The 8,950-nt window shown below is 50.2% G+C and overlaps 1 protein-coding gene across 1 annotated transcript in view; it reads right to left on the bottom strand.

Moving 5' to 3' along the window:
- The window catches only part of LOC311102990 (mitochondrial 2-oxodicarboxylate carrier-like), a gene marked incomplete at both ends in the record, with an annotated part of 231,889 nt that overhangs the window by 99,123 nt on the left and 123,816 nt on the right, over positions 1 to 8,950 (bottom strand). The window lies entirely within an intron of this gene.

The raw sequence follows: 8,950 nt of genomic DNA, 5'->3' as shown, positions 1-8,950 counted from the left end.
TGCCTACCTGCCTGCCTGCCTGTCCAACACACAACCATCCTGTCTGTCTAATAGCAGTAAACAGAGAAACTTGACAAGCCAGGGAGAGAGAGAGAGAGAGCGAGAGAGAGAGAGAGAGAGGAAGAGAGAGAGCGAGCGAGAGGAGATGATGACAAGGGAGGGAGGGAGAGAGAGGGGAAGAGAGTAGGACTGGACCCTGTAGACTAAATAAAACCTCCTAATTCTCATAAACTGCTCCATATGAGTATTACATCCCTGACTCTGAGCACCACTTCCCAGGGAATGGAACTCATTTTGGGGCTGAAACATTAGCAGGGGTGCCTCCTCCTCCTGTTCCTGAATGCTTCTGGTGCAGCCTGCCTGGGTCCAACACACGCACATACACACACGCACGGAGGCACGCACATACACACACACTCCTGGGTTCTATAATGGTCCTGGTGTTCCACTGAGCCAGGCCCTGGTTTCCGCTACGACACTAACGATGCTAACCCTCAATCTACCTTCCAAAATATCGATGACAGAATACGCTTATGATGAAAAATTCCCCGGAAAATGTAAATGAAGGGGGTTGGCATGCTAAATGAAATGATTGCTGGTACCCCCTATAAGTGAGTGAGTACGTGTGCGTATATGTCTGTGTGTGCATGTGTGTATGTGTGTGTGTGTGTGTGTGTGTGTACAGGGGCATCATGCACCCCAAAAATCTGAGGCGGCACAAAGTACCTGAGGAAGGCTAGGGGGTGGTCTGGAAGTTGGAGAATTTTGCATTTTTCAAAAGACCTGAAACAGCTTTTAACCTGCAATCAAGAGCCATAATCATTATGCTTCATTCTATGTCAAAAATATGTATATTTTTCGGGCATACCTCTTAAGCTGTCTGTATCCTCCTGACTGGTGGTTATTTTTTTAAATAAACTAAATATTATTCTCTGCTAAAATCTGGGTAAAAGATTTAAAGGAATGCGAGTCATATAAAGTACCTTTAGTTGTTGCTTGCTACCAACCTAGCCAGCAGGCATGCCAGCTAAGATAGTTAGACAAGCTAGCTACTTTAACTTGATTGATAGCCTGAGCACGGCTGGTAGAGCACGGCGCTTGTAACGCCAGGGTAGTGGGTTCGATCCCCGGGAACACCCATACACAAAAATGTATGCACACATGACTGTAAGTCGCTTTGGATAAAAGCGTCTGCTAAATGGCATATTATTATTATTATTATTATTATTATTAAATGGCTTATTGGTAGCTAGTTATGAGATTGGGAGATTGGGAACCTATCTGGACTAGCTAAAGCCAACTTCATAAAATTGCTAGGTGGCTAGTACTATTACAGAGAAGCAACAACAAAATAAATACATATAATATATACACTACCAGTCAAAAGTTTCAACACACCTACTGAATCAAGGGTTTTTCTTTATTTTTACTATTTTTTGCATTGTAGAATAATAGTGAAGACATCAAAACTATGAAATATCACATATGGAATCATGTAGTAACCAAAAAAGTGTTAAACAAATCAAAATATATTTTATATTTGAGATTCTTCAAACAGCCACCCTTTGCCTTGATGACAGCTTTGCACACTCTTGGCATTCTCTCAACCAGCTTCATGAGGTAGTCACCTGGAATGCATTTCAATTAACAGGTGTGCCTTCTTAAAAGTTAATTTGTGGAATTTCTTTCCAATTTAATGCGTTTGAGCCAATCAGTTGTGTTGTGACAAGGTAGGGGGGTATACAGAAGATAGCCCTATTTGGTAAAAGACCAAGTCCATATTATGGCAAGAACAGCTCAAATAAGCAAAGAGAAACCACAGTCCATCATTACTTTAAGACAGGAAGGTCAGTCAATACAGAACATTTCAAGAACTTTTAAAGTTTCTTCAAGTGCAGTCGCAAAAACCATCAAGCGCTATGATGAAATGGGCTCTCATTAGGATCGCCACAGGAATGAAAGAACAAGATTTACCTCCGCTGCAGAGGATAAGTTGACAAAAATAATTTTAAATTCAAGCTTTAACACAACAAAATGTGGAAAAAGTCAAGGGCTGTGAATACTTTCTATGTATTTTTTTTAATTTAACCTTTATTTAACCAGGGAAGTCTTGGCAAGTATGACAAAGCAAATTACAAAGCAAAAACTAGGCAAGTATGTGTGTGTGTGTGTGTGTGTGTGTGTGTTTGTATATTGTGCATTCAGAAATGATTAAGACCACATTTTGTTACATTACAGCCTTATTCTAAAATGTATTAAAAAAAAAAAACATCTCATCAATCTACACACAATACCCCATAATGACGAAGCAAAAACAGGTTTTTAGACATTTTTGCAAATTTATATAAAAAAAAACCCTGGAAATATCACATTTACATAAGTATTCAGACCCTTTACTCAGTACTTTCTTGAAGCACCTTTGGCAGCGATTACAGCCTTGAGTCTTCTTGGGTATGACGCTACAAGCTTGGCACATCTGTATTTGGGGAGTTTCTCCCATTCTTCTCTGCAGATCCTCTCAAGCTCTGTCAAGTTGGATGGGGAGCGTCGCTGCACAGCTATTTTCAGGTCTCTCCTGAGATGTTCGATCTGGTTCAAGTCCGGGCTCTGGCTGGGCCACTCAAGGACATTAAGAGACTTGTCTCGAAGCCACTCCTGCGTTGTCTTGACTGTGTGCTTAGGGTTGTTGTCCTGTTGGAAGGTGAACCTTGCCCCAGCCTGAGGTCCTGAGCGCTCTGGAGCAGGTTTTCAGCAAGGATCTCTCTGTACTTTACACTGTTCATCTTTCCCTTGATCCTGACTAGTCTCCCAGTCCCTGCCGCTGAAACACATCCCCACAGCCTGATGCTGCCACCACCATGCTTCACCGTAGGGATGGTGCTAGGTTTCCTCCAGACGTGAGGCTTGGCATTCAGGCCAAAGAATTCAATGTTGGTTTCATCAGATCAGAGAATCTTGTTTCTCATGGTCTGAGAGTCCTTTAGGTGCCTTTTGGCAAACTCCAAGCGGGCTGTCATGTGCCTTTTACTGAGGAGTGGCTTCCGTCTGGCCACTCTACCATAAAGGCCTGATTGGTGGAGTGCTGCAGAGATGGTTGTCCTTCTGGAAGGTTCTCCCATCTCCATAGAGGAACTCTGGAGCTCTGTCAGAGAGACCATCGCATTCTTGGTCACCTCCCTGACCAAGGCCCTTCTCCCCCGATTGCTCAGTTTGGCCGGGCGGCCAGCTCTAGGAAGAGTCTTGGTGGTTCCAAACTTCTTCCATTTAAGAATGTTGGAGCCCACTGTGTTCTTGGGGACCTTCAATGCTGCAGAAATGTTTTGGTACCTCACCCAGATCTCTGCCTCGACATAATCCTGTCCTCAAGCTCTACGGACAATTCCTTCTACCTCATGGCTTGGTTTTTCCTCTAACATGCACTGTCAACTGTAGGACCTTATATAGACAGGTGTGTGCCTTTCCAAATCATGTCCAATCAATTGAATTTACGACAGGTGGACTCCAATCAAGTTGTAGAAACATCTCAAGGATGATCAATGGAAACAGGATGCACCGGAGCTCAATTTCGAGTCTCATACAAAGGGTCTGAATACTTATTTAAATAAGGTATTTCCATTTTTTATTTGTAATTCATTTGCTAAAATTGATAAAATCCTGTTTTTGCTTTTTCATTGTGGAGTAGTGTGTGTAGATTGATGAGGAAAAAAATGATTTTAATCCATTTTAGAATAAGGCTGTAACGTAACAAAATGTGGAAAAAGTAAAGGGGTCTGAATACTTTCCCAATGCACTGTATGTGAGTGTATGTGTATAAGTATGTTGCTTGGACATAAAAGTGTGCTGCACAGTTCCTTATACTACAACCACTACTGAGAAAACACAGCAGCTCTTCCACCCAGTGACTACAAACCAGGAGGAGTTGAATATGGTTAATATTATTCAATAAAACACACATTTAAACCAAAAACATAACCATTCACCACTCCCCTGACAGCCCTCTCATTTAACCAACTCAGCTGCACACACTACACCTGAGCACAGACAGGCGCAGGGCTGCACAGCATGCTAGGCAGGAAGCAGAGGGGGGAGGCAAGGGCGGGGGGGGGGGGGGGGGGGGGGGGGGCAGGTTGGCATTTGACTCCAGGGCGGTCATTAGTCAACATTGTCACCATGCACAAACACAAATGATTGAATTCTAACTGCAGATGTAAGTGAGTGTGTGAGTCCTGACCAGACCTACTCAGCTAAGACAGGGAGGGAGGGAGCAGTGAGCAGTCACAGACTAGTTGGTCTGGGGAGGTCCAGGTCAGTATGGGTCAGATTGGCCTGGTTGGCCAGACTAACTCAGCTAAGACAGGGAGGGAGGGAGCAGTGAGCAGTCACAGACTAGTTGGTCTGGGGAGGTCCAGGTCAGTATGGGTCAGATTGGCCTGGTTGGCCAGACTAACTCAGCTAAGACAGGGAGGGAGGGAGCAGTGAGCAGTCACAGACTAGTTGGTCTGGGGAGGTCCAGGTCAGTATGGGTCAGATTGGCCTGGTTGGCCAGACTAACTCAGCTAAGACAGGGAGGGAGGGAGCAGTGAGCAGTCACAGACTAGTTGGTCTGGGGAGGTCCAGGTCAGTATGGGTCAGATTGGCCTGGTTGGCCAGACTAACTCAGCTAAGACAGGGAGGGAGGGAGCAGTGAGCAGTCACAGACTAGTTGGTCTGGGGAGGTCCAGGTCAGTATGGGTCAGATTGGCCTGGTTGGCCAGACTAACTCAGCTAAGACAGGGAGGGAGGGAGCAGTGAGCAGTCACAGACTAGTTGGTCTGGGGAGGTCCAGGTCAGTATGGGTCAGATTGGCCTGGTTGGCCAGACTAACTCAGCTAAGACAGGGAGGGAGGGAGCAGTGAGCAGTCACAGACTAGTTGGTCTGGGGAGGTCCAGGTCAGTATGGGTCAGATTGGCCTGGTTGGCCAGACTAACTCAGCTAAGACAGGGAGGGAGGGAGCAGTGAGCAGTCACAGACTAGTTGGTCTGGGGAGGTCCAGGTCAGTATGGGTCAGATTGGCCTGGTTAGCCAGACTAACTCAGCTAAGACAGGGAGGGAGGGAGCAGTGAGCAGTCACAGACTAGTTGGTCTGGGGAGGTCCAGGTCAGTATGGGTCAGATTGGCCTGGTTGGCCAGACTAACTCAGCTAAGACAGGGAGGGAGGGAGCAGTGAGCAGTCACAGACTAGTTGGTCTGGGGAGGTCCAGGTCAGTATGGGTCAGATTGGCCTGGTTGGCCAGACTAACTCAGCTAAGACAGGGAGGGAGGGAGCAGTGAGCAGTCACAGACTAGTTGGTCTGGGGAGGTCCAGGTCAGTATGGGTCAGATTGGCCTGGTTGGCCAGACTAACTCAGCTAAGACAGGGAGGGAGGGAGCAGTGAGCAGTCACAGACTAGTTGGTCTGGGGAGGTCCAGGTCAGTATGGGTCAGATTGGCCTGGTTGGCCAGACTAACTCAGCTAAGACAGGGAGGGAGGGAGCAGTGAGCAGTCACAGACTAGTTGGTCTGGGGAGGTCCAGGTCAGTATGGGTCAGATTGGCCTGGTTGGCCAGACTAACTCAGCTAAGACAGGGAGGGAGGGAGCAGTGAGCAGTCACAGACTAGTTGGTCTGGGGAGGTCCAGGTCAGTATGGGTCAGATTGGCCTGGTTGGCCAGACTAACTCAGCTAAGACAGGGAGGGAGGGAGCAGTGAGCAGTCACAGACTAGTTGGTCTGGGGAGGTCCAGGTCAGTATGGGTCAGATTGGCCTGGTTGGCCAGACTAACTCAGCTAAGACAGGGAGGGAGGGAGCAGTGAGCAGTCACAGACTAGTTGGTCTGGGGAGGTCCAGGTCAGTATGGGTCAGATTGGCCTGGTTGGCCAGACTAACTCAGCTAAGACAGGGAGGGAGGGAGCAGTGAGCAGTCACAGACTAGTTGGTCTGGGGAGGTCCAGGTCAGTATGGGTCAGATTGGCCTGGTTGGCCAGACTAACTCAGCTAAGACAGGGAGGGAGGGAGCAGTGAGCAGTCACAGACTAGTTGGTCTGGGGAGGTCCAGGTCAGTATGGGTCAGATTGGCCTGGTTGGCCAGACTAACTCAGCTAAGACAGGGAGGGAGGGAGCAGTGAGCAGTCACAGACTAGTTGGTCTGGGGAGGTCCAGGTCAGTATGGGTCAGATTGGCCTGGTTGGCCAGACTAACTCAGCTAAGACAGGGAGGGAGGGAGCAGTGAGCAGTCACAGACTAGTTGGTCTGGGGAGGTCCAGGTCAGTATGGGTCAGATTGGCCTGGTTGGCCAGACTAACTCAGCTAAGACAGGGAGGGAGGGAGCAGTGAGCAGTCACAGACTAGTTGGTCTGGGGAGGTCCAGGTCAGTATGGGTCAGATTGGCCTGGTTGGCCAGACTAACTCAGCTAAGACAGGGAGGGAGGGAGCAGTGAGCAGTCACAGACTAGTTGGTCTGGGGAGGTCCAGGTCAGTATGGGTCAGATTGGCCTGGTTGGCCAGACTAACTCAGCTAAGACAGGGAGGGAGGGAGCAGTGAGCAGTCACAGACTAGTTGGTCTGGGGAGGTCCAGGTCAGTATGGGTCAGATTGGCCTGGTTGGCCAGACTAACTCAGCTAAGACAGGGAGGGAGGGAGCAGTGAGCAGTCACAGACTAGTTGGTCTGGGGAGGTCCAGGTCAGTATGGGTCAGATTGGCCTGGTTGGCCAGACTAACTCAGCTAAGACAGGGAGGGAGGGAGCAGTGAGCAGTCACAGACTAGTTGGTCTGGGGAGGTCCAGGTCAGTATGGGTCAGATTGGCCTGGTTGGCCAGACTAACTCAGCTAAGACAGGGAGGGAGGGAGCAGTGAGCAGTCACAGACTAGTTGGTCTGGGGAGGTCCAGGTCAGTATGGGTCAGATTGGCCTGGTTGGCCAGACTAACTCAGCTAAGACAGGGAGGGAGGGAGCAGTGAGCAGTCACAGACTAGTTGGTCTGGGGAGGTCCAGGTCAGTATGGGTCAGATTGGCCTGGTTGGCCAGACTAACTCAGCTAAGACAGGGAGGGAGGGAGCAGTGAGCAGTCACAGACTAGTTGGTCTGGGGAGGTCCAGGTCAGTATGGGTCAGATTGGCCTGGTTGGCCAGACTAACTCAGCTAAGACAGGGAGGGAGGGAGCAGTGAGCAGTCACAGACTAGTTGGTCTGGGGAGGTCCAGGTCAGTATGGGTCAGATTGGCCTGGTTGGCCAGACTAACTCAGCTAAGACAGGGAGGGAGGGAGCAGTGAGCAGTCACAGACTAGTTGGTCTGGGGAGGTCCAGGTCAGTATGGGTCAGATTGGCCTGGTTGGCCAGACTAACTCAGCTAAGACAGGGAGGGAGGGAGCAGTGAGCAGTCACAGACTAGTTGGTCTGGGGAGGTCCAGGTCAGTATGGGTCAGATTGGCCTGGTTGGCCAGACTAACTCAGCTAAGACAGGGAGGGAGGGAGCAGTGAGCAGTCACAGACTAGTTGGTCTGGGGAGGTCCAGGTCAGTATGGGTCAGATTGGCCTGGTTGGCCAGACTAACTCAGCTAAGACAGGGAGGGAGGGAGCAGTGAGCAGTCACAGACTAGTTGGTCTGGGGAGGTCCAGGTCAGTATGGGTCAGATTGGCCTGGTTGGCCAGACTAACTCAGCTAAGACAGGGAGGGAGGGAGCAGTGAGCAGTCACAGACTAGTTGGTCTGGGGAGGTCCAGGTCAGTATGGGTCAGATTGGCCTGGTTGGCCAGACTAACTCAGCTAAGACAGGGAGGGAGGGAGCAGTGAGCAGTCACAGACTAGTTGGTCTGGGGAGGTCCAGGTCAGTATGGGTCAGATTGGCCTGGTTGGCCAGACTAACTCAGCTAAGACAGGGAGGGAGGGAGCAGTGAGCAGTCACAGACTAGTTGGTCTGGGGAGGTCCAGGTCAGTATGGGTCAGATTGGCCTGGTTGGCCAGACTAACTCAGCTAAGACAGGGAGGGAGGGAGCAGTGAGCAGTCACAGACTAGTTGGTCTGGGGAGGTCCAGGTCAGTATGGGTCAGATTGGCCTGGTTGGCCAGACTAACTCAGCTAAGACAGGGAGGGAGGGAGCAGTGAGCAGTCACAGACTAGTTGGTCTGGGGAGGTCCAGGTCAGTATGGGTCAGATTGGCCTGGTTGGCCAGACTAACTCAGCTAAGACAGGGAGGGAGGGAGCAGTGAGCAGTCACAGACTAGTTGGTCTGGGGAGGTCCAGGTCAGTATGGGTCAGATTGGCCTGGTTGGCCAGACTAACTCAGCTAAGACAGGGAGGGAGGGAGCAGTGAGCAGTCACAGACTAGTTGGTCTGGGGAGGTCCAGGTCAGTATGGGTCAGATTGGCCTGGTTGGCCAGACTAACTCAGCTAAGACAGGGAGGGAGGGAGCAGTGAGCAGTCACAGACTAGTTGGTCTGGGGAGGTCCAGGTCAGTATGGGTCAGATTGGCCTGGTTGGCCAGACTAACTCAGCTAAGACAGGGAGGGAGGGAGCAGTGAGCAGTCACAGACTAGTTGGTCTGGGGAGGTCCAGGTCAGTATGGGTCAGATTGGCCTGGTTGGCCAGACTAACTCAGCTAAGACAGGGAGGGAGGGAGCAGTGAGCAGTCACAGACTAGTTGGTCTGGGGAGGTCCAGGTCAGTATGGGTCAGATTGGCCTGGTTGGCCAGACTAACTCAGCTAAGACAGGGAGGGAGGGAGCAGTGAGCAGTCACAGACTAGTTGGTCTGGGGAGGTCCAGGTCAGTATGGGTCAGATTGGCCTGGTTGGCCAGACTAACTCAGCTAAGACAGGGAGGGAGGGAGCAGTGAGCAGTCACAGACTAGTTGGTCTGGGGAGGTCCAGGTCAGTATGGGTCAGATTGGCCTGGTTGGCCAGACTAACTCAGCTAAGACAGGGAGGGAGGGAGCAGTG

The sequence above is a fragment of the Coregonus lavaretus genome (genome assembly GCF_964263955.1).
Source record: "Coregonus lavaretus genome assembly, chromosome: 27".
In the NCBI taxonomy this organism is placed as follows: domain Eukaryota; kingdom Metazoa; phylum Chordata; class Actinopteri; order Salmoniformes; family Salmonidae; genus Coregonus; species Coregonus lavaretus.
This window is presented reverse-complemented; position numbering and strand designations above follow the sequence as displayed.